At 38.2% G+C, this 27,172-nt stretch overlaps 1 protein-coding gene across 7 annotated transcripts in view; it reads right to left on the bottom strand.

Moving 5' to 3' along the window:
- Positions 1 to 27,172, bottom strand: part of LOC128251996 (polypyrimidine tract-binding protein 1) — a 151,201-nt gene that overhangs the window by 83,282 nt on the left and 40,747 nt on the right. The window lies entirely within an intron of this gene.

Genomic DNA, 27,172 nt, shown 5'->3' with positions numbered 1-27,172 from the left:
AATCAACGAGAAAATAATAATTGTTACACCTGCTTCGGAAATGTGGCAAAAGAGGGTGACACACACACCCCCTACCAACCGAAGCTCGCTCGGTTTTCAGGTGAGCATTTGCCACCCCCGACAACGTAGTGGAAAGAGCCGAATTGCGGAAAAGCGAAGCTCGGCCAAGGCTGACGAAGCAAAAGCGAACGGAATAGCGGACCGAATTTTCCCGACCTCAACTAGCCGACGTGGACTCCGAACGTCGGCAGAGCGCATGACGCCAAGGTGCAAATTATGCGTAGGTATGCGGGCTGTGTGGGTGTGTGAGTGCGCTTCCGGAGGTGTATGAGGGTGGGTGGCTCACCCCCAAAATGAGGGGAAAAATCCGAGGCAGAATTTGTTGTAAGGGGTCGTGGAACTTACAGAGGGGTAGCTAACAACTGTTAAACGAAAGCTTCACTCCCAAGCTTTCTGGTAAAAATGGAAGCTATTTCCCAGATAAGCAGTTAACATTACCCTTAAATGTTTAGTTTTTCATACTAAATCGTTAAAGAAACTCCTTGTGTTTTAACCGAAGAAAACATTTTTAAAAACCAAGCACCAAGATAGGGGGTTTCTTTTTATCATGTTCAATAATACTGGTGAATTTATCGAAAAACTAAATTAAGTAGTAGCAAATTTGATGACATAAAAACTACAGAAGAGTTATCTTTAACCTTTCTGAAAGACAAAGAAACTAAAAGAAAAGGCCAACGTTAAAAATTGTCAAACAATACGCAAACGCAAAACAAAAATGTTGTAAACTTAAATAATTTAAAGGCAAAACTTTGAAATAGGGTTTAAATTGTCCAAGTCTTCGGTACCTAAGATAAAGTCAATATGAAAAATTGGTTAAAAAACTAGTATAACCCTAGTCTTCGTGTACACCCAAAAAAATGTAGTACAAAAAATTTTAGTACGGACTTACTTGTAAATCGGCTAAATATTTCTTAAAAATTTAAGGACGAACGAGTACAGATTAAGTACGGATTCTACTTGATATTTATATTTTAAAATGTTTTTTTTTTAATATACAGAAAACGGTTTTTTCGCTTTAACCCTGCTTATAGTGTCTCTAAATAATTCCAGAGCAGTAAACTCTATTTAAAACTATTAATTTTAATTTTATTTTTATTTTAATGAAATTTAAACCGTAATTCTGAAATATTTAGTTAAAAAAAATTTAAAAACAGCAGTTATAATTTTTTTTTCCGATTGTTCCTATGGGAGCTATATGTAGTCGTCCGCTTTTGATGAAATTTAAACCGTAATTCTGAAATTATACTATAAACTATATATATACGTCGAAGTACTGAAAATAAAATTAAAAAACATCAATGTTATAATTTGTTTTTTTATTTATTTTCCGATTGTTCCTATAGGAGCTATATGCTATAGTCCGATCCGGCTCGTTCCGACTTATATACTACCTGCAATAGAAAGACTACGTTTGGGAAAGTTTCATGCAGATAGCTTTAAAACTGAGGGACTAGTTTGCGTAGAAAAGGACGGACCGACGGACAGACGGACATGGCTAGATCGACTCTCCTAGTCATGCTGATCAAGAATATATATAATTTATAGGGTCGGAAACGTCTCCTTCACTGCATTGCAAACTTCTGACTGAAATTATAATACCCTCTGCAAGGGTATAAAAATAAATATTGTATTGCATAATTTTAAAAACTACAACACAAACTTTTAAAGGTAACAAATGCCCACTTGGAAATAGGGATCCAAAATTTAAAGTTATATGTCCCGGAAGAATTGGTTTTGATCACTTGGAAACGAAAAATGCAGTAAACTAGGCTGGTACAAACAAACGTGGTTTTGTTTTTTTGTATCTAGTTAATTTCCGAATAAAAACAGCTTAGTTCGCTTAAATCCCAAAATGTAAAAACCTTGATCAACGGGGAAATAAACTTCCTTTACAGCAAATATTTTAGTGCATCAATTAAAGAAAACCTTTGTTTCGGAGCGGATCGATAGCATTAGAAGCTTACGGTATGAGTTTGAACTAATAAAAAACATTTTATTTGCAGTACTCTTTGAGTATTTTTCATAAGAACCTTAAGTGAAACGAGGGATTTAGCTTTGTCAGCTGGTTGGTTCGGCATTTCGTAAGCTATTCTACTCCCCCTACCAGACTTTTTGAGGAGCGTTAAAACCGACGACGAGCCAATGTCTGCGTGCATAAAAATCGCTTTGTTATTGTTGCAGGCGGCAGTTGTGGCAACAGCAAAAACAGGGACCATAACATCAAAATGGGCATCAGCATCGTCATCGATGACGCCGATGAGAGCTTTGTAGTTGTAAACGGTTTATGGGACTTACGCGCAATTTGCTTGCCACTTTCATGGAACTACACTGGCAAAATCATATGATGAGGCTGAGAAGCGATTGCTGATAGTTAAGGTATATTATTAATATTACTTTTTTTCAATGTCGTTTAAGTAAAAGCCCAAAAGCTAACAAGTTTCCGTTTTTAGTAAGGTTTAAAAAAACGTAATTTAAAGATATTTTATCTAAGTTAAAATTCTTATCCGCGATTTGATTTTCGCCAGTGTACTTTTGGTTACTGCGAAGGGTAATGGGATGGGCCTAGGGATCGTGGGGCACATATAAAACAATATGCGTCCAATCTAAACCGGGCTCGTTAAATGAATTGCGTTTGTTTTCACCCCCTGCCCTTCCAAATTAGCTCGTGCTAGACCCGATGCCGTTGCTTTTGTAGTAACTGCTATATGTTGTTAAAAAACAACATAAAAAAGTGTAACGCAGCTTACCTGCACAGAGCATAAAAAATCGAGAGAGGGAAACAGACAATAAATTTGAAGATCTTATATTGACCAAGCTGTAAAAATTGGCTGCCACGCTTTACATATAATTTCGATCAATTGGCTGAGCAATCTGAGACTAGGGTGGACGGAGGTTCCCCTTTGCACACCACATGTTGGCAACATTGTTGCAGCAACAAGTTGTCCAGGTACAGCCATCGCATCGAATACAAACACAAATAAAGCCGCGTAGATTGCATTCTGTCTATGTGCAACTTGCAAGAGCGGCATGCCACTCCAGACACACGGCACATACATACGACTTAAAGTATGTGCATGTTGTAGCAGCTTATTTATGTGTGTTTGTCCGATGCAGTCGCATAATTCTGCTAGCAAAGTCGCCAGGATGTTGGCCCGAGGTTTGCGCAGGTGTGGAGAGGCAGCAGTTAGTCGAACGGCTCAGGCATGCAACAGGCACTGAATCTCAGCCTCGGCAGCCCTTTCGCTGAGCCGGGACTAGCTGCCAGAACCCAGCAAAAAGCAGCAACGAATGACCAACCATCAACGGCCAGAAGAGCCCATAGATCTAAAATTGGAGGAGAAACAGCCAAGAAAACCAGCTCCCAGTGCCGTTGACTTGGCAATTCAAGTGCAACAAACTGGCGGACCAAGACTGCACTGGCAACCCATGGGACATTTTGAGATAAGTAGTCGAAGCATTTAATACTCTAGCAGAAAAAAATATTTGTTTGTAGCTATGAAAGTTCAGCTGCATGCATGTTTCCTAAAACATTAACTGAACACTTTAAATATCAAACCGACGAGATATGTTGAAATGGTAGACAGTTTATGTTATAAGAATAAAAGTGGTGCAACAATGCCAACAACGAAAGCACTTGCATTCTGGTTATAAACCAAAACAAGCAGAGCCGCAGACGACATTTAGCTGCGAATGGAGAGAAAAATGCGTTAGCAGCATTTACCCAGTCGCAGTCGTAGTCCCAGAGTAAGACCAACTTAAATTTGCAGCTCCAGTCCGCTAAAGGAAGCCAACCGAATCTGGCGACCCACCAGGAGAATGATGGAGTGGTAAAATGGCGGTATGAAGGAACGGGGGAAGATGGAGCCAAACCAGCGAACCAATAACAAAATGCACGAAACAGTCAACTTGCCACATTTTAATTCACTCGAATATTTCTCCAGCAGCAAGTATTCCTTTTTCTTGTTCTTCATTTTGTTAGTCTCTTGCTGTAGCCATTTCTATCTACCCTCGGTCGACTGCTCGTTCTGCACTGAGAGGAAATTTTTGATCAATTAATCAATTAAAGCGTAATCGATAAAGATAATAATGATTAAAAAAAATGTGTTGGTTTAAAACAGAAACCATTTTGAATATTAAACAAGAAAGGAAGCAAACTTCGGTAAGCCGAAGTTCATATACCCTTGCAGCTATTTCAAAAACTAAATACTCTTGATAACGTTAAATTTTTGCGTGTGTGTTTAAAAATATTGAAGCTATTATGATTTGCAGCTTAATTTTGGTAGTTCCTATGGCAGCTATACGATTGTTAAATTGTAATTCTGAAATATTTAACCATTACTATATCTCGAAGCACTAAAAAAAAATTAAAAAACACCAAAGTTATAATTTTTTTAAATTTATTTTTCCGATTGTTCCTATGGGAGCTATATGCTATAGTCGTCCGATCCGGCTCGTTCCGACTTATATACTACCTGCAATAGAAAGACAACTTTTGGGAAAGTTTCATGCAGATAGCTTTAAAACTGAGAGACTAGTTTGCGTAGAAACGGACGGACAGACGGACAGACGGACATGGCTAGATCGACTCTCCTAGTGATGCTGATCAAGAATATATATACTTTATAAAGTCGGAGATGTCTCCTTCACTGCGTTGCAAACTTCTGACTGAAATTATAATACCCTCTGCAAGGGTATAAATATATTAATACATTCAACTTTTATATTATTGCGTTTTTCCTGAGTGCAGCAAGTAGCAAATACGGCAGAATTGCATGCAACTCGGCAAAGAAAAAGAAGGGATGCAGTTGTAGACAGGGAACGTTGCAAGTTGCCAGTGCTCTTCCTCCTGGCTTCTTCTCCTCTTGGCTTTTTCTTGAGCTTAACTTGACTCACGGCATTCTTTTCCACTGCTGCTCTTGGCCATAAGTCGCCACTGGTATGTCGTCTCTGAGCTGTACCGCCCCTATCCCCTCGACATATTGCACCGCCTATAGCAGCAGAATTATTGTTAGCCAAGGTTGTCGCTTGGTTATTTTAACTCCAATAGGCTGCTGAGAAATGCAAATTGAGCAGTAGAATTCCTTTTCCTCTTTATATTTTTATATCTTGTGCATCTTCCAGAGCCGATTTGATCTTGTCATGGCATCAAGAACATAATTGCTGGTCAAGTGCTAGACTCTCCTTAAGTCTCTACCATATTCATTTGTTCAGTGAAGCAAACAACAACGCAACAGGCAAGTTACAGTTGCTTTTTGACTATGACTATTTGTCGTCTGAGCTACAAACATTCCTCACACAGATTTGCAGCCCCAACAAAATGTTCTTACATCCTCTTATTTATTTACCCACCCCATGAAGAATGTTTCTTCATGGCAACCTCATTTCTCTTATTGACCCACCCGTGACCCAAAGCAAATGCAGCAATGCTGTCGATTCTGAATCGGATTTCGATTTCCACACCAGGCTCAGACTCAAGCCAAAACCAATCCAATCTCCCATGGACGCCCTGCATCAAGCAGCAGTGAAACATTTTCAATAACAAAATTCCAGCTGAAAAGGGGCTTAAAAACAGCAACAGGCAAAGGAGCAAGCCGTTGAAAAATGTGGTCGAGAACAAAAGGTGCACCGAGAAAAAATTATAATAAATTAGCATATTTCCTAGTGGTTTATAGATTAAATATCAATGGATTTATTTAACATTCTAATCAACCTACTTTAACTAAGTATGATTTAACTATACAATTACTATAAGCGAAATTGGATATTTCACTAAAACTATATATATGTATATGTTTTACCAGTGCAGACACAGCGAGCGAACAGCGAAGTTTCGACGCGGTCGCAATTATATTGGGACCGCAAATGAAACAAGTTTGGCAACTTTGGCAACGACAGACATTTTGCGGCCCCATGGCGGAGAATCGGTGGAATCACAAGGAGGAATAACAGAGAACGAGAACCATCATTGCATCAGCCACCACAACAGCTCCATCATCATCATCGCCGTGAGCAGCAGGCTGAGGATTTTTGCAGACTGCATTTCTGAGATTCCAGCCTTAGTATGTGAGCGTGGGTGGGGCGAAAAAAACCAGGATAACATTTTGCAATTGCATCAATCGAAGCGGGGCAGCCACGTCGTCCATTAGCACAAGTGCTTTGGCTATTATCGTCAGCCAGCGCGACGCTAATGGCGCGCAGAGAGCTCGTTATGACTTTCCAACGGGTCCCCGGCCAGGAGGTGACGCAGAAAGTCCTGGCCTGGCCGCGTAATGAAGCATAATCTCATTGTTACCACTTACAACCAAAAAGGACAGCAACAAGCCATCCTCGCTAAGCGGATTGGGCCGAGAAACAACCCACGGAGCTCAAGAAGGCCAGCGTTGGCGACAACTACTTGGCATATCCTGGCACAGTGACTGAATGACCACTCGACCAACATAGCACCACCCACATCGAGTGGCACTTTTTAAGTTTATTTACCTCGCCACTTGCGTCGTCCTTTCCTAAGCCCTGAATCCTGATTCCTGGGTATTGATGTCGCCCGAGCTTTTCATTAGCGTGATTTGGGCAGAAAACCATTATGTTGAAAGAAGTATTTCCTTTTATTCCCTCATTCTCCTCTTGCCACATTTTTTTTTTGATCGCCATCAAAAGCAAACTTGTTACATGCCTAATTTGAGCCAAGTGTAAAACGCACGACAAATGAATGGCGCTGAAAGCTAAGCAGATTTGAATTAACCACTAGAGAGTCCTTTCAAGAGATCCCACTGATGTCATGTTGGGTACGCTTCAAACTATTTTTGATTCAATTGTTATAATTATATCACCTACAATGGGTATTTTTAACAATAGCCCAAACCAAAAATAAATAAATAAATAAAAAAAAAAATAAAATATGGATTTTAAGTTACTCTACATGAAAATATAAACACTCTTTCTGGTTCAAACATTATTTAAAACAAAAAAGAAAGCAAACTTTTTTTTTTTTTGATAGTTCCTATGGGAGCTATATGCTATAGTCGTCCGATCCAGCTCATTCCGACTTTTCAAACTGAGAGACTAATAGCGTAGAAACGGACGGACGGAAAGACAAACGGGCATGGCTAGATCGACTCTCCTAGTGACGCTGATCAAGAATATATATACTTTTGTAGGGTCGGAAATGTCTCCTTCACTGCGTTTCAAACTTCTGACTGAAATTATAATACTTTCTGCAAGGGTATACAAAATACAACTCGTTAGGTAAGAAAAGCCACAAAGAAATTTTTAACCTCTACCCTTAAATGAACACAAACACTACTATCATAAAGGCTAAGTACAAAAGCGGGACCTAAGCAAAAAAAAAAATGGAGTCAAAAGTCGTTGTAGAATATAATTTGGCAACTGAAATCAAGACGGTACCAGAACGAAGTAGAAACGAGATGGGATGCAGAGGTAGGCAAATAGAGGCAGTGCCAAGGAGAACAGCGAACAATTGAAAATATACTACGCCGCATCTTCTGTTCTGGAGTTTACCTTTGGCGACCTTTGCGTTGCAGCGCAGAGAGAATCCCTGATTGAAAGGAATTATATGACCGAGACTATGGCTGCCTCCTCTCGGTTTCACCGTTTAAATTGTGTTTTATAGCGCTGAGTTTTCTGCGAGTACATTTCAGAATTGGTTTAAATGAAACTAACGGCTAATGAGCTGCAATGTTCAGAAAACTTTTGCCAGCGCCAAACAATGAATTTGAATGAAACTAAAAGCGAACCAGAGCCAATGGCCAGAAAAGCTTCAGCTTTAAGCCGCGCCAGCTTAAAAAAAAACACCAGAAGTAGATAAAGCCAGCCTAGCGGACAGATAATTAAAGCGAAGGCCAAGCCGCGATTTGGATATTATGTATCACTCAGACGAAGAAGTCGGCGGAGAGATAATGAGGCCGACAAGGGCAGAAAAACCTACCAAAAGACGAATTGAATAATACCCTTGCCGAAAGATTGATTCTAAAGTTGCAATCCAATGCTAAATAATATAAGTGTTAACTTGACAGTTTATTGTACTCAAATTACTTTTAAAACAATCAGTTTAGTTGACTGACGAAAGAGAGTAGTTCCTTTTTAAAATACAGATCTTAAAAATATAAGACTTAAACAAGATTGTGATATTTTGAGTTTTAGTCTTGACAAGGCCACTGTGTTGCTTGCTAGGCTATGGAAAGCAAAGAAGCTGTCTGAAGCCAGTTTGGCAACTGCCGCTGCAATCATTTTATACCCTTGCAGAGGGTATTTCAGTCAGAAGTTTGCAATGCAGTGAAGGAGACATCCCCGACCCTATAAAGTATATATATTCTTAATCAGGATCACTAGCAGAGTCGATCTAGCCTTGTCCGTCTGTCCGTCCGTATGTCCGTCCGTTTCTATGTAAACTAGTCTCTCAGTTTTAAAGCTATCAACATGAAACTTTCCCAAAAGTTGTCTTTATATTGCAGGTAGTATATAAGTCGGAACGAGCCGGATCGGACGACTATAACATATAGCTCCCAAAGGAACAATCGAAAAAAAAAATAAAAAAAATTATATCTTTGCTGTTTTTTAATTTTTATCGTATAGCTCCCATAGGAACAATCGGAAAAAAATAGAAAAAAAAACTATAGCTTTGCCGTCTTTCAATTTTTCTATTAGTTTTTCGACATATAGTAATGGTTAAATATTTCAGAATTACGGTTTAAATTTCATCAAAATCGGACGACTATATCATATAGCTCCCATAGGAACAATCGGAAATAAATACAAAAAAAATTATAACTTTGCCGTTTTTCAATTTTTTTATTAGTTCTTCGACATATAGTAATGGTTAAATATTTCAGAATTACGGTATAAATTTCATCAAAATCGGACGACTATGTCATATAGCTCCCATAGAAATAATATAATTATATAAAATAACTATCTAATAATTGAACTGAAAATCATCATAGATTCAATGTTTTTAAACATATACGCAAGTAAATCTTAATTTTAATGTTTTTAAAAATATTTAATTCTTGCAATAGCTGCAAGGGTATATTAACTTCGGCTTGCCGAAGTTTACTTCCTTTCTTGTTTTACTCGATTTTTCATTTGTTTATTTCAACGATAGCCCGCCATTTAAGGGCCTCAAGGCCAAGGTTTAACGAGCCAGCCGAAGACAAAAACAGAAAGAGAAAAGTCAACAGAAACTGATCGCAATCGAGCTAAATGGCGAGTGTGAGGCGAAGAACTCAGGCTCACTGGCTTTGGCAGGCACTGAGCCAAGCTCCAAGCTTCCAGCTCCGAAGCCCCAAGCACTTGGCACACAAACAGCGAAGCAACAGGAAGTAGTGGCGTGCCACACGATTTCATGCATAATAAATGCGCAACTGGTGTGCGAGGAAACCGGTTTTAGGAAACGCAATGAAAGCGAGGCTACCTTTTAACTGTTATACCACAGGAGGGGCCGACTTGGCTATCAGAAAGCTCGAAGGGGTAGGGCTCATATGCTTGCCACCAGTCTGCGAAAGGACGAAGGGGAGTGGCTGTTAAGGCCACAGAGCTTTGGGCTGTGGGCTAACAGCAGTAGAAGAGTGGCATCAGCAGATGACTCGGCGAACAGTCGGTTAGCCAACGAGCGGAGATGCTGGGCCAACTTCCGGCGGCAAATCAGCGCAGCGCAGCAGGCAGCACACCAACAACTGATGCGCGGATCAACTAACTACGCGTGCAGAGAAATCCGTTTAAAAATACGTATAGGAAACAGAAAAATATGAATATAAAGTAAACCATTTTCCCCAACGGTAATATTTTTATACCCTTGCAGAGGGTATTATTATTTCAGTCAGAAGTTTGCAACGCAGTGAAGGAGACGTTTCCGACCCTATAAAGTATATATATTCTTGATCAGCATCACTAGAAGAGTCGATCTAGCCATGTCCGTCTGTCCGTCCGTTTCTACGCAAACTAGTCCCTCAGTTTTAAAGCTACCGTTTCAGCATTACGGTTTAAATTTTATCAAAATCGGACGACTATAGCATATAGCTCCCATAGGAACAATCATAAAAAAAAATAAAAAAATATTATAACTTTGGTGTTTTTTAACTTTTTTTTTAGTTCTTCGCGATATAGTAATGGTTAAATATTTCAGAATTACGGTTTAAATTTCATTAAAATCATATAGCATATAGCTCCCATAGGAACAATCGTATAGATGCCATAGAAACTATCGAATAATTAAGCTGCAAATCATTATAGCTTCAATGTTTTTAAACATAGACGCAAGTAAATCATAATTTTAACGTTTTCAAGAGTATTTAGTTTTTGAAATAGCTGCAAGGGTATATGAACTTGCCGAAGTTTACTTGCTTTCTTGTTTTTTTTAGTTCTTCGACATATAGTAATTGTTAAATATTTCAGAATTACTGTATAAATTTCATCAAAATCGGACGACTATAACATAAAACTCCCATAGGAACAATAAAAATATTAAAAAAAAAATTTTTTTTTTAATTTAACTTTTTTATTTTGTAATTTTTTTTAGAAATTCTTTTTGATTATTTAATTATCTGACAGTTCAGAACTACGCTTTTAATTTTATTAAAATCGGAAAACGATTTCATACAGCTGCCATAGGAACTCAAATTATTGAGCTGCAAATCATCATAGCTTCAATGCTTTTAAACATACACGTAAGTAAATCATTATTTTAATGTCTTCTTTTCTTCTTCAAGAATATTTAACTTATGCAATAGCTGCAAGGGTATATAAGCTTCCTTTCTTGTTTTTTTATAATGTTGGCATTTGTTGCCTTTGAAATGTATTACAGTGCAACTATCAAAATGTTGGTTAGTGTTCATTTAATTAGTAAACTGCTTAAATACAACCCATATTTTCTGACAACAAACATACACGTTTAAATTGAAAAATGTTGAATGTATACATTTAATTTTAAGAACTGCATTGTTGCCAGACATTTTTCTCCGGTGTGGAGATTTCTGATTAGCTGGATATTAAAATGGCCTCGCAAGAATGCAGATACCAAGAGCCACTTGCGACCGTCTGGGCCAAGAGCAGCTTTCATGTCCAATAGACAAGAGCCGCTAGACAAGTATAACTACTCACGGCTCCCAAGACCGGGAAGAGAGCTTTGGCCCCACAAAAAACAACAAAACTTACCCGACTGATGACTGATCGTTGTTGGTCATGAGAAAAGTTACAACACTTGTTGTCGCGTCGCATAGCGTAACATTTCTCATGAATTGCAACTAAATTTGTAACAAAAATCGCAGACAAAAAGCCATGCTGTAAATATGCCAAGCAAACTGGTTAGAAACCGCGGTTTTATCAGTGTCTGCCGTCTGCAGATGAGAAATGGTGTGTGTTTTTCCTGAGAGAGTGACTTTGTGAAAAATCATAGATAAATGCAAAACTATGAAAAGGAGAAATATTTATTTTCAATATATATTTTGTTCCTTACATTAATAGTAAGAAATAATAACATTTTATGAGTTTTTTTTAAATATACCAACCAACATGAAACTAATTAACTTGCCTGTCGTTTACTGAATTAATTTTTTAATAAATTTAATAAAGTATGCAAAAAAATCCAGAACGAAGCCTGCAGTCGTGGCGTGGAATAACTAGAATAAATACTTTCTAAGATCTCGGAGTTCGTACGGACTTGGCTAGATCAAAGCGACTATTAATTTTGATGAATAATGTCTACTTTATAATTTCGGAAACGTTTTTTTCTATCTGTAATATGCTTTTCTACGAATACAGTACTATTCAAAAAAAAATTGCATATTCAGCTTGGCAACACAGGCATGCATTAGCTGAAGTATAACATTCAGCTGGCTGGTGTGGGGAATTGAACGTCACGATCATGTACACACAGTCATGGATATGGCCATAGAAGTGTCTGTATCTATGCACTGGCGTTTATTGACCCTAATGAAGTTAGCTGAAGCAAAAAGCCACATTCCCACATGGCGTGGTCTGTGGCTAAAACAATCGCCGCGTTGTGAGGCGGCGCATTAAAATTTCAAAGTCAAACTCGAGCGTGCTGCCAGTTGCAAAAACAAAAGCCAAACAGAACGCCGCGCCGACGCAACTTTTTCTGCTTTTGGCCAAGTTCAAGAAGCAAAGTCAGCAAACAAGTCCATTGCGAATGGTATGTGCGATGCCCTGCTTTTCCCTCCTGCGGTTCCAATATAAACCAGTTTGTGACTGCATTTTTCAGTTCTCTGCGTGTGCTCCTGGGGCAGCCACAAAAGCATTTAAGCAAAAGTTGCCTTTTGCCTGGTTGTTGTTGCTGTCTGTGGTCAATGAGAAATTTATGTCGCTCTAGAGCATTTTCCTTTTGGCATTTTAATTGAAATGCTTCTGATGTGAAGGGGCAAAAGGTATTTTTCAAAAGTATTCAAATTTAATCGCATATCGCAGTATTGAGTGGGTCTAAAATCATCGTTCACCCCAACATGTTAATAATAAAGTTCTCAAAATATGAAAAAACTTTGCGCGTAACAACAGGAACAAAAGCAGAAGGCAAACTTTAGCATAATAAATAAATAAGGGGCATGAATTTGGCTAAGAGGGCAGTAGAACGAAGTTGGCCAATAGGGCAGGGGAAAAGTAAATTCGACAGCAGACTTCCTAATGAAAATAGATTTTCTGTTTGAATTTTTTTTGCACTTCTTGGTCCATAATAAATAATAATTTATCATAATTTTCGGCCCTTATTTATTTACATGCCTTTAAATTCGCTCGCTCAGTTGCTACACAATCAAGTTTCACCAAAACTAACCTGAAATGAGAGGAATAAAATCAAAATTTAATCAGAAACTTTAAATAAAAGATCAAATGTAATTTAAATGTAATTTTTATTTATATATGCTGCATTAAAATAACGCATACAGCAGAGCCAGAAGATGGGTGGTGGGATGAAGGGCAGTTTGGGGCAAAGCAAAGTGGCAGCACCAAAGCTCCTCAATTATTAATGGGTTTTTGTTCATTGCATACTTTTGGACTGCCAGTGGAAAATCAACTCACAAACACAGCCAAACGCGAAAAAGAGGGGGAAAAGTGGCGGTGGAAGGAGACAAGTTGATTTGTTCAGCATACATCCGTTGGTTATTGTCTAGGAACGCTTGGTAAATTACAAATATTTCAGTAAACAAAATAGGAAAAATATATTGATTCAATTAAATGAAAAGATTAGTTGTTAAAATCAATTGGTCATTTTATGGCCAAGAAGAAAATGGGTTTCATTTCAATAGATCAAACCCTGTTACATAGCTAACTTGTGTAAGATCGAAGAATGGTATATCTTTTGCATTTAAGGTGTATGAGTAGTTCCATCGTCGTGGTGTTTTATTTTTTGAAAATGTACCATTATATTCGCATGACTGTCGTGCGTTAGACTTTTTCCACCACGCAGCTCTATTTATAACTGCCACATTTAGTTGATTTTTCGCAGTCTTGATGCCACTTGTCATGAATTTCACATTTCAATTTTGTCGTATCCCAACCCCGACCATCCCCATTTTGCCCTCTGCAGCAGCCTAATGTCTTGGGTGTTTTAGCTAACAAATTACTTTTAATTTTCAGTGACTTTGATTTTTGGCAGTGTTTCCCTTTGCCTTCTGTTGCTGTCACTGCCACAGGCACTGCCCGACCCACATGCCACCTGCTTTCACCCATTCCACCACCAGGACACTGACTAGGCATCTTCATTATCATGAGTTTTAGTGGGCTTACTCGCCTTAGCTTTTATTGTACTTCTGCACTTGTCACTTTTTCGGTTCTTTGATTTTGTTTTTCTTTTTTCCTGGCTCACACACACATGTAGAGAATGGAGAAGCTGGTAGATAAAAAAGAAAAAAAAAACAAAGAAATGTTTTGGGTGAAGGGAGACGGCAAGCAAAAGTGACTTTTGAGTGACAAATTGTTTTCAAATTTCGACTGGGGCTGCGCTTATTTGTGTTAATGGCATAAATTTGCATAAAAGCATTAACTGTTTATTTGCTTTACTGCTTGTCTGCCTTCTCCCTCTCTCCTTGCCACCCCTTTGTGCAAATTGGCCAGAGAAGAAAACACAAAAATTCAAATCACATTTTTTGGCTCTCTCATTCCTGCTATTTTTCCACCCTCGCTGTATTTTTTTTGGATATTCCTCGTATGAGCATCGCTTGAGAGTGAAAGTGAATTGTTGTTGATTAGGCTGAGAGAAAGGGAAGGAGAAAGAAGAGAAGGTTTCACCTTGCGAGTTATTGAGTGGCTGCCTTTTCCCCTCGGGGGGCAAATGTAATTTTGTGCTCGTATTTATTTATTAAAGCCCCCGCACAAAAAAGGAAAACAGGCTCCTGATTGAATTGTGACAAACTTACCAGCCAGCCCTCCGCCCTCTGCCAGGACCAAGAATGCAAATTAAAATAAAAAAATCACGAGAGGGTGGAAATAAAGCCCAACCGCACATGCATACAAACTACCAAAAATACGTTGTTTCTCCTTAATATCTGTACAGAAATTTCCGTAAAGTTGAAATATTTCCCGAGGAAATGATATTAAGTTTGAGTGCAAGCAAGTTAGAAAACTTAGATATAAAAAGCAAACTAAAGATCAAATATGCTTAAGGACACAAGGAAAGAATAATATGCAATGCAGCTGGGGGCAAGCGTAGGGAAAGAGTGGAAAAGGTAGCCGACAATATGCCATGCAGCTGGGGGACAAGCGTAGGGAAAGAGGGGAAAAGGTAGCCGATAATGTGTATTAACACAGCTTAACAACCATAATATGTCAGAATAGTCGAAAAGCAAAACATGCCAAAAAAAAAAAAATGTTAATTATATGCAAAAAAATTTTAACAAGGCTGTGAAAAAGGCTTACATTCAGGCCTCAATGAGTCTCTCACGAAAAAAACTAAGCCCAGTTGTGCCTCTGTCGCCTTTTATCGTTAATGACACTTAACAAAAAAGGGGAAAAAATAACGAAACAGGAGCAAAAGATGAAGCCATTAAGACTGGCTGTGGAATTTTAGCACTTTTCCTTGACTTTGCAGCTTGGCCAACAACTTTCCGCCCATCACTTTGCCACGGATAAAGTTTTCTTTTGTCGTCGTCTTGGTCCTTCTGCCGCTCTCATGAGAAATGCATGAATATCAAATTTGGTTAACAAGTGTTAATTTTAAGGCACCAAGTCCCTCCTTCCGGCTCTCTGCTCTTCTTCTTTCTCCCAGCTTTCGACCATTTTCCGGAAATGCAGTCAATATGAATTTACTCGAACTGTGTGTAATTCATTAAAAATAATTTAATGCTTAATTGACTTGTATGGGGAAAACATTTTGCAATTGCATTCGCAACACGTGGCAGATAAGTATCAAGCCCAAAATTATTGGCCTGACATCAGCTAATTTGATTAGTTAACGGCTCAATAACGTTTGACTAAACAACGCACCCAAATCGGCCAATTAGCACGTTACACATTTAAACATATACGCTTAAACCCTAAAACATTAATATTTTTTAAAATAATTGTTGGTAAATACAAATTTATTTTTAAGAATATTAAATTGGTTATTGTTGTTTAAACTGCACGTTTGACGAAGCATCCCAAACTTTCGGGATGAATTTTTAGTGTTCCAAAACCCATTGAATTAGTATATACTTTCTGCTGCTGCTGCTGTCATTATCACGTGGGGAGTGCCATCGAGTGACACAAATGAAGTGGCTGCTATTAGCTTTAAAACGAACAGACAACGTTGTTGCTTTGATACCCGGACGCACACACTCCCGACAAGAGGGCTACATTTCAAGTGTATGTCGGTGGTGTAATCTATCCTTTTCACTGCGGATAAACTCTTAATTGTTATCGCAAATGCAAATGTTACTGGAGACCATTTCAAGCCTGTTTAACTGGCATTTAAATGCTTAAATAGTCACATAAGTTGAAACATGCAGAAAAGGTAATGTGACATAAAATTCTCCCTTCAAAATTTACAATTAATATTAAGTTTGCGTACACGATTGAAAAAGTTGTACAGATTGCGAATATGTTAAAAAAAAAATGAAGCTTTCCGCAGCTATATATTGATTGTCCTTTTTATACCCTTGCAGAGGGTATAAAGTATATATATTCTTGATCAGCATCACTAGGTGAGTCGATCCAGCCATGTCCGTCTGTCCGTCCGTTTCTACGCAAACTAGTCCCTCAGTTTTAAAGCTATCTGCATGAAACTTTCCCAAAAGTTGTCTTAATATTGCAGGTAGTATATAAGTCGGAACGAGCCAGATCGGACGACTATAGCATATAGCTCCCATAGGAACAATCGGAAAAAACATACAAAAAAAAATATAACTTTGCTGTTTTTAAATTTTTTTTTTTTAGTTCTTCGACATATAGAAATGGTTAAATATTTCAGAATTACGGTTTAAATTTCATCTAAATCAGACGACTATAGAATAGCTCCCATAGGAACAATCGGAAAAATAAATGAAAACAAAAAAGGAAGCAAGCTTCGGCAAGCCGAAGTTCATATACCCTTGCAGCTTTTGCTAGATTTAAATGTTTGAAAACATTAAAATTATGATTTACTTGCGTATATGTTTAAAAACATTGAAACTATGATGATTTTCAGATCAATTATTAGATAGTTATTTTATATATTTTTATTATTTCTATGGGAGCTATATGATATTGTCGTCCGATTTTGATGAAATTTAAACCGTAATTCTGAAATATCTAACCATTACTATATGTCAAAGAATAGAAAAATTGAAAGACAGCAAAGTTATAATTTTTTTGTATTTTTTTCTCCGATTATTCCTTAGGAGCTATATGATATAGTCGTCCGATTTTGATGAAATTTAAACCGTTACTCTGAAATACTTAACCATTACTATATCTCGAAGAACTAAAAAAAAAATTAAAAAACACCAAAATTATAATTTTTGTATACCCTTGCAGAGGGTATTATAATTTCAGTCAGAAGTTTGCAACGCAGTGAAGGAGACGTTTCCGACCCTATAAAGTATATATATTCTTGATCAGCATTAGTAGAGTCGATCTAGCCATGTCCGTCTGTCCGTCCGTCTGTCCGTCCGTTTATATGCAAACTAGTCTCTCAGTTTTAAAGCTATCTGCATGAAACTTTCCCAAAAGTTGTCTTTTTATTGCAGGTATTATATAAGTCGGAGCGAGCCGGATCGGACGACTATAGCATATAGCTCCCATAGGAACAATCGGAAAAATAAATGAAAAAAAATTATAACTTTGGTGTTTTTTAATTTTTTTTTTAGTGCTTCGAGATATAGTAATGGTTTAATATTTCAGAATTATGATTTAAATTTTATCAAAATCGGACGACTATAGCATATAGCTCCCATAGGAACAATCGGAAAAATAAATGAAAAAAATTATAACTTTTCTGTTTTTTAATTTTTTTTTTTAGTTCTTCGAGATATAGTAATGGTTAAATATTTCAGAATTACGGTTTAAAATTCATCAAAATCGGACGACTATAGCATATAGCTCCCATAGGACCAATCATAAAAATAAATGAAAAAAAATTATAGCTTTTCTGTTTTTTAATTTTTTTTTAGTTCTTCGAGATATAGTAATGGATAAATATTTCAGAATTACGGTTTCAATTTCATCAAAATCGGACGACTATAGCATATAGCTCCCATAGGAACAATCATAAAAGTAAATAAAAAAAAATTATAACTTTGGTGTTTTTTATTTTTTCTATAAGTTCTTCGACATACAGTAATGGATAAATATTTCAGAATTACGGTTAAAATTTCATCAAAATAGGACGACTATATCATATAGCTCCAATAGAAATAAATAATAAATCATAATTTTAATGTTTTCAAAAATATTTAATTCTTGCAATAGCTGCAAGGGTATATAAACTTCGGCTTGCCGAAGTTTGCTTCCTTTCTTGTTTTATTTTTTTTTTCCGATTGTTCCTATGGGAGCGACTATAGCACATAGCTCCCATAGGAACAATCGAAAAAAAAATAAAAAAAATTATAACTTTGCTGTTTTTTAATTTTTTTTTAGTTCGACCTGTAGAAATGGTTAATATTTTTAGAATTACGGTTTAAATTTCATCAAAATCGGAAAAATCCTTTCTTGTTTATTATAAATTTAAAACCGTTAGTCGAAAATAGTTAATCAGTATTCACTAAGGGTCTAGTTAAGGATTCTAGAAGTACCGTATTAAGTTATATTTTGGCTCTCACAAAGTATTGTTTTTTATCAGTTTAAACGAAAATCTTCCTAAATGTGAACCAGTTAAAAGTCGGCCTCGTCTTTGAATCGGTGATTGCGTTTAAATTTGGCTAAGGTTTGAGCTACTTGAAGCTGCTGCATAATTTAGCAACATTTTTTCTGCCACATTCATTCAATTTGCACCCGAAAAATCTTCGGGATCCTACTCATTGAGGTTTCGGCTTTTCTGCACTTTTTCTTGTTGGGGGATTATTCGAGGTCTTCTTTGCCTGGGCCACACAAACAAAGACGCCATGAAAAATTCACTTTAGTTGTAATTTACCTGCAGTTGTTCTCGGTAACCTTTGCTTTACTTATCTTCATTTTTCCTTCTTAGACAAATCTGTTTCGTTGTCTACTGATGTCTGCTGCCACACTGTGCCCTGCGTGCTCAAAAATTCCTTTTGAGAAATTGAATCCCTGGCATGCTGGACCAACACGAATTCATCCAGCAATCCCCCGTGTCTGTGTATCCACGCAAGTGTGTCCCACTCTCTGTACTTCCAATTCCTGTGTCTGCTCGTGCATTTGTCCCTGCTGCCATGGAGTACCAATGGGATTGCTGCTTATCTTATTTTCAGCATATCTTATCAAAAACATGATAATATATATTTCACGCTCTGTGAACGGAATGGCGCTTCTGATTTTACTCTAATTTCGAATGCCGAATGAATTAAGCTTATTTTTGACCTAGTGTTTGAACTGAAGAGCTTAATAGGTATACCATAAATCACTAGTTATAAATAGTTTATAAAACTAAGTTTGATAAACGATGAAAAAAGTGACTCTCCCTTGAAGGTGGTAAATAATTAAGCTTAAGTTGTTGTTCTATTTCAAAGTTAAATTCATAGACGTTCGAAATTTTAATATTATTTTTTAACAAACACCGTTGTACAATTTGGAGCGGTGCGCTGAACACATCCAAAATCCGATTAAAAATAGTTTGTTAGGAGCTCACCAAAAGTGCAAAAGTCAACTATACACACATGCAAATGAAGCTTCACTTTTTGAATATGTGTGTATGGGTAAAAATCACTTAAGCGCACAATCTGTCAGCCATTTGACCAATTAAAAGTTTTAGCCCTAATACGCTTTGATAAAGTTACGCACACAGGAGTTATCGGGAGAGGGATCTCCAATAGAGAAATTAATGAAAGAAAAACTTTGGGGGCCATAAAAAATACAAGAGAGCGAAAAATAAAAACTTTTAAAGGCAACTCAAAAAAGCTAGGGAAACAAGTTTTGTAGCTTATTGAAATTTATTGAGATTTATACATAATCTGTGCCGCGCACAAAGGAAACTTTTCTCCAGCTGTCAATCACAGTGCGGGCCATACTACTGTGAAATCACCCCTTCCCCCAGCAGTCTTTATCCTCTAGTGACCAATAAAAACGACTGGCGCAAAAACATTTGATGAAATGCCGGGCAGACGAGATCGTCATCTGTCCAGGAAATAAGCGCCAATTATGCCACCAGGCAATGCGTTTTGACTCAGGTTGGGTTCAGCTTTTCGCAGTAGGAAGAACGCCCGGCCATCAGCTGGCTGGCCTGTTAGCGACCCAGAATTCATTTTTTTTTTGCTTCTTCCAATTTCAATTTCAATTTGCTGCACGCTGAAATGTTCATGTCGTCGTTCCCCTCCCCAATTCTATCCTCATCTTTATCCCTTTGGAAGAAATCCCCAAACCGTCGCCATTTTCTTTGGCTCTTATCTTGAAAGCGTTTCTACACTGAACGACACGGTTATTATAATATTGCAAAGGGTACCATAATTTTAGTCTTCAGCCCTAAAGCGTATATGCGTATATGTTTAAAAACAACAATAACTTGTGATCAATTCGCTATGAGATCAGGCCCATTCCGACCTGCAAAAGAGAGAAGGTTTTATATCAACTCAAACTTTTTCAATCTTTATTTTTAAAGATTTGGGGTTTTGAGAAATTATTTTTAGCTTAAAGAATTATCATGAAGAAGAATTATCCTGAGTGTACGTAGCGGCCCCATATTTTTTGCGGGTGTATGCTGTAGCGGGGGAATATCTGCTTGACCAAGCGCACACAGTGCGCCGTCGAAGAGGTCCTGGGGGTGGAGTGGGGTTGTATCATTTTGTACGCACTTCCGCTCGCTCGTAAAGGGATTTTCCTGTATCTTGCATCCGGCCTGCTGCTGCTGCTGTTCCAAGGAGCAGACTCCTCCTTATCCTCTGCGTCTGTTGCTGCCTGTCATTTTGCGCCAATGGGTCATCCATCTCCCGATTCATCCTTGGTCCGCAGGCCGCAAATGTTTTATTTATGTGTGGACAACGACGTTGGCAGCGGCAAAGTTTTACTCAAATATGCGTGGGCAAAGGGGGCGTGGCATGGAGCAGGCGCTGGCATCTTCTCAGGTGTGAGCCCCTCACCTTTCCAGTATACATGTGTGATTGCAGCCTTTGATTGAGTGGTGCGCTCCCAAATCCGCAAAATAGATTTCCCAATTGACACATTTTTATCTTTTGGTCCCTTTGTGCTTTACTTTTTTCGAGCACGTTCGCCACGGGCTTGGTTAATAAGATTTTAATATTTATAACAGTATTTTTTTTTTCGCCAGATGGATAAATCAAGTGAAATAAATTTAATTATATTTTATTTACTGCTTAGCGCGAAATGCCTTAATTGAGGAAAGGTCGCCTCTAAGATGAAGAGCTTGAAGTACAATGGAGGCGACCTGACCAACCGTTTGTTCATTCATTTCACCCAGTACACGCCATATTCTTTTACTTTATTTGCTTTGTTGATTGTCAACATCAATTATTTAACTTTGGCCTAAAAACTCCTTCGAGCCTTAGGCCACCCCCCGTCCACTCCTTTGCTGATCCTTTTGTGGGGTCTATTTAAAAACAGTCAAATAAGCGCACATAAAACTTATCACGCCTGAATTTGTCAGCACAAAAGCCAGCGCACGAAAGAAACCCAAAATCAACCCTTTTTCCGACTTTTACGCATCCTTTTTCTTCTGTCTTCATTTTTTTCGGTTGCCAGTTAGTTGAAAAATTTGTCGCGGCTTCGACGCTTCGCACTTCATTTTTTGTTTGCCTTGTTGAATGCTAAATGCAAATGCTTTGCATACTTTTTGCCGTTTTCTACGCTTTTTCACTCGCAACGAGCGGGTCGGGTGTTGTTGACGCTGCCAGGGTGGTTTTGGCGGTTTTCCTTCAGAAAGGGATATGGTGGCCACTTAAGACAAATTGCGCGGGCTTCATAACAAAGGAGCAGAAAAATAGGCAAGAAAACTGGTTGCAGAAAAGACAAATTTACTCTGACTCATTTCCCGCTATTCAAAAAGTTTACACACAATAAGCGATAAGTGTTACGCTTAAAATCTGCAGGGCAAAAAAGAAAAGATTCTTTTTTAAAGTTGAAGAATTCAATGTTTTGCGCCCACTTCTGCTTAAGTATCAGATATTTTTCTCGGGTCAGAACCAGAATTCTCAGTCTCTATCAAATATATTTGGCATAGACAGCATTGGATGCCCCAAAAAAAATTTTTTTTTTATTTATTATGGTTTATGTTTTGCGGCTGCAAAAGTTTTGAGTGGCATCCCTATTTCAAGCGAACTTTTAAAGGCATTTTAAGTAATGAAGCAATTAAATAATCGTTGCACCCTATCAAGAATACACCATGTGTGAGTGCGTGCCCGGGCTATAAATACTAGCAATTTTCCAGCATTCTGAGCCCTAGCCTGGTTTCCACAACCAAGGATAATACGACTTTATGGCCAAGGCAAACTCAGCCCTGTAATAATCCTCGAATTGCGCCCTGTAACAGTCTACACTGGTATTAAAATATAAACATATTTTAACGAGAATACGCCCAGAGAACACTTAATATATGACCTAAATTTCAGGAACAAATAGAATAGAAAAACTGGTTAAGGGGACCTTTTGTTCTTATAGCTTAACTATTTGACTTACAAGATTAAGTTAAGAAATCGAAGTTGGTATTACATATATAGATACTTAACAGATAACATTTTTCTGTGTGTATTCTCTGCCACGAAAGTCGGGGTGGCAAATGGATGTCATGTGGTTTTATTAGAAATTGTTATCGCAGAGCCTGTTGCCGCTTTCGCTGTCGTTGCAACGGCCCAACTACTGCACTCTGCTGCATCAACCCATGCGCTTAAGTTTTGATTTTTATCTGCCGGTGGAGGGGCTCCCACCGCGTCCCCATCAAACGACGCCTGAAAGGCCAAGCTTATTGCCCCAGTTGCTATTTGCCCTCGACGGCTGCGTTGGAGGCTTTTGCCACAAGTACTTTGTTATCTGTGGAATTAAAAAACGTCGCCATATTGGCTGCCGCGCGGAACTTTTGCTGCTCCTGCTACTTTGAGTGCACTTTTAGTGCCATAAATCAGAAATCGTTCCTGCGGCTGCTGCAAGTTGTGCGGTATTGAATAACCACGAGTTGGGTCCGCTTTTATTATTGCAATGTAAATACAAATTTATATTAGCGTCGTAAAGGTAAAATAAGGCACCGCAAGGAGAATCCTTAGGCGCAGCTTCTTAAGAGCACACTTTAACGGCATTTGGAAAGCCCACACAGACACGGTAAAATCTCCAGCGGAAGCAATCGCTTTTCCAATGCTAATATTTGTATTTGCTTTCTATGAGAAAGCAAATCCTGGCTGTTATTGTTGCTGCAGTGCCTTCCGTTTTATGATTTTGATTTTTATGTATGGTATTAAGAGAGCGACAAAGCCAGATGATGATAAGATATAAGCAGATGAAGGGTAAAAGTACAGTGGAATGCACAATTTCAAAAACGACAAAATGAATTTTGTCAATGAAAATATTATGAAGTTCATTTAGTTGCTGTATAATACTCAATATAAATTGAGATCGTGTTCTCTTACATTTATGGACATTGGGGCAATTGTATTGGCCCGAATTTTCTTGACATTTATACAACTGTCTTACACATCCATTCTTTGTTGCATCCTAAAATCTGTCGAGTTACTTAACTTATTAATTTTATTGTTGGCTACATTTTGGAGTCATTAAATTATCATGCAATAAGACCGCATGTTCTTAAAGCCCTTACGTAGCAGACTAGATTTTCTGACTTTCTTATAGGGAAATAACTCTTTAGGCTAACTAGTCCAATCAGTACTAAGCACATGGCCGTAACCACAAAGGATCTGCTGACAAATAAACACTGCCAGACATGGAAAGCGCATTAACTATCAGACGCGCCATAAATATTATGATACTTTGAATTACCTTCCAGACGGCCTCTTACATATGCTAACAGTGGAAAATGCGCACCTTAGTCGAGTAAAAGTTTATATGGGTAGTGTAATAAAGAGAATTCTAAAAACGCCGCCAAAACCAAATCATAAACCAGAATAATAATTACCCTAAGCTTTGACAGAAAGATCCCAGTCTATAGGACAGGACTAAAAGGCCGTTCCCCGTTCAAGGAAATTTATTGTTGTGTGTGCGCCTAGGACTCTCCATACACTTAAAGCTCCAAAGCGCGTGTTGAGCCTCGAGGCCATAAAAAGTTCACATAATAATGTCAAATGTGTTACAACAAAAGCCGGCGATGGGTTGGCAAAGGGGTATTTTGGAGAAGGGACGTTTTTTCCGCACCCTTCGCCTGATGACTGTATTCTCGCGCCAGTCGTTGCGGTCGTTTGCAGTTTTTATTACAAATTTATAGGCACACATGCAAAAAAAAAACGCAGCAAGGAGTTCTTCCTTGAAGGTGCGTCCACCTTAAAAAACTTTCTCCCTGGCAGTCTGGAGTTTCGCTTTCATTGGAAAAGTTTTTGCAAATTTCATAATGCTTATTGGGCCAGTCGGACACACAGTAAGACAGACCATGTGTTTGTCCCGGCCCAACACCCTTGCTTGCCCAAAGTTTTGTCCCCTCCTGCTGTTTGTGTTTCAGTCTCAGTCGGCGTGTGCTTGTCCTTACAGTTTTTGGTCAACAAAAAAGTTCTCCCGTTTCGGCGAGCACATCTGCAGACAAGGACAAAAAAGGAGCGGGAGTCCCGGCAACAGTGTGGGCAACATTTAAGCTCATCTAATGCATGTGTTCGTTCGAGTTTGTTGTGTTCACATGCGACGGCTTCGAAAGTTGAGGGACATCTCCAGGCGCTCCTTTTCGGTCTGCCATGATTCTACAGACAACCAATCTTTCTGCTGCACACGGCGTGAAAATCGCGAAAATAAATATTGAACTGTAAAGCCAAAGTCAACAAGAAAACGTTGCCAAGGATGTGTGTATCGTCGGTCGTCGTTACCTTCCTTGGGGGGCTGTTAAGGGTTAAAGCCGCTTTCCTTCGATGCAGCTGTGCCCTGTAAGTCCTGCTTTGACTATGCTCCCCCGCTGGCGCTAAAAGTGTCCCGCAGTAATTGGCTTGTTTGCAGTAGGGCTTGCCAGTTCCCATCGACTATTGACAAATTTCAGAAAAGTGCCACTAATAAGAATTTAAGTGCACAGATCACAATATGTTTAAGTCAAATTTAAATATCTGTGACTAGTACACTACCGGGATTACTTAGCTCTTAAGATAAAAAAAAGCTTTGAACAATTTGAAGTCAGAACATCCTATAACCATTCGATTTAGACCAGCTCTGATATTTCCTGCGAAATGTTTCGTCTTGAAATTTTTAACGAGACACCTGGGAATTGCATCATTTCGTGTTATTTCTTTCCCTGTCGCCCACAGAAGCTATTGTGTTCTTGTTGTCCTTTGTGTGCAACTATAATAAATAATGCTCGCCCACACCCCGACAAAATAATAAGTAAAACGCACGCTTGACAAGAACAAGAACATCGAATCACAAAACAGAACAACGGGGCAGCGATGAACTTCAAGATGCCGCAGGGCAGCACGAATGAAAGGACAAGTAGCCGCCCGCCTGCTTGAGGAAGCGATGGGGCGTTTCGCAACGCCTTAATTGAAATTAATGTATTTCCCTTTTCGATTGCCACACACATGGCCTTCGCATACTATTATACTGCACTTAAAAAAGTCACCTTTAAGATTTAAAATTTCCTTTTAGGCCAAGTACTTTTCCACTTATTTAGGACATTTTAATTTTCCAGACAATGGACGTAAATTTATCATCGATTCAAAATAAAGCTTCAAGAATGTTATCGAATATTACTATAGTTTTATAAAAATCTCTTTAGTTATTGGGTGCAAAGGAAACAAGTAAAAGATTTCCTTATTATTTTTCTGAGTGTTTGCTTTGTTCCTCATTCCGTCTTTAACTTTAACTCCTATAGCAAGTAGTTTTTTTGTTGTCTTTGCTCCAAGCCAAATTGACTTACGCCATAAGCAACAAACAGCTTGTTAACTGTCTGCCTCAGTCACCCTTGCACCCCTTATGTAATGTTCTCTCCTTTTCTTATTCCAAGTTGTGTGCCCAAATAGTTTAGACACGCACAAAAGCGAGCTACACAAAATACAATTTTTCGTTTAACGGTTGTTCTGCGTTGCCTGCAGCCGTTAACGGGGAAATAATTAGCCTTTGAATTAAGATTTTCATTGTTATACCGGGTGTAATAGGTCGACGCAATTTTGATTTTAAAAGATGGCCATGCGTGCATGCCTAATGTGCCAAGGTCCTTAGATCCGCACTTCCACCATACCCTTGTATACTTCGTATTCATAATAAATAACTATAAATTTTAACGCTTTTTATGGAGCCAAACAGTAAAACAGCCAAACCAATAATCAAACCATCAGCAACCGACTACAATAGGAGATGCCCTCGGTAGATTAAGGCTAAGTGTATACAACGTACAAGGGTGTACAGAAATCTGGAAACACTCCCTAAAAAAAAGGAATTTTGGTTGGGTTTGGTTTCTTAAAAAAAAAATTAAATTTAGAATATTATTGATATCCTTATACAAAAGCAGATTGCAAATTCAAAAATCTCATAATTCCTAAGTTGATGGAACTTACATAAGTCTTATTTACATTCAATATATATTTAATATAAATATCAATAATTGCAAACAGGGTATTTCTTAGCTGATCCTTATTAGCTTTTTATATGCGGTTATGTGCATTGCGCCACGGATTTTCGGTCATGGATTTGAGATTTTCTCCACCCAACCCACTCGTCATTTTACTGCCCTCCTTTGCCGAGTTTGCCTTTTAATTTCTTGAAAAGGTTTCTACCTTTTGTTGTTTTTGCTTAATACGCATCGCACAAAGGCAAATATTGAGTGGAATGAGACGACGGATGGAGAGGAACTACTGGAGCTAAGAGCATATCCCTCGCCTTTCTACATTATATGAATTACAATAATAAAAAAAGAAAATGCGAGGAAAACGCATATCAAAAGTTGGAGCAAGGCATCCAAAAAAAATCATAAAAATTACAAAAGGTATGCTGGAAAAATGGGAGGAGGGCGAGTAGACAGCTCACGAATGCGTTCAAGAAAAATCACCGTAATAAAGCCAAGCGTTTGGGATCTTCCCTCTGCTTCGGTGTGTATGTAGCAAATAAAACAATTTGAGTGGAAATAAAAAATAAAACAACGTGTGCCAGCTGATGGGTTAAGGTGGGTGGTGAAAAACGGGCGCTTCACACAACGCCCGAAAATCTAAGTGAGACGCAATCCTTTGTAAGGAAACGTCGGGCAGCTGGATTCTCAGACAGACAAACATTACCGGCAAACAATGCGTTGTCGTCGTCAAGGAGTAAAACATAGCTTAAATTATTAATAAGAAGCATAAGAAAAACAAATGCGAAGGTATACAGGCAGGAGATGATGAAGGAGGAAAGATAAAGGCGGTCGAATAAGAAAGAAACCACTCGGAAAAATAAACATGAAACAGTA

This window comes from Drosophila gunungcola, chromosome 3R (assembly GCF_025200985.1).
Source record: "Drosophila gunungcola strain Sukarami chromosome 3R, Dgunungcola_SK_2, whole genome shotgun sequence".
Classification (NCBI taxonomy): Eukaryota; Metazoa; Arthropoda; class Insecta; order Diptera; family Drosophilidae; genus Drosophila; species Drosophila gunungcola.
This window is presented reverse-complemented; position numbering and strand designations above follow the sequence as displayed.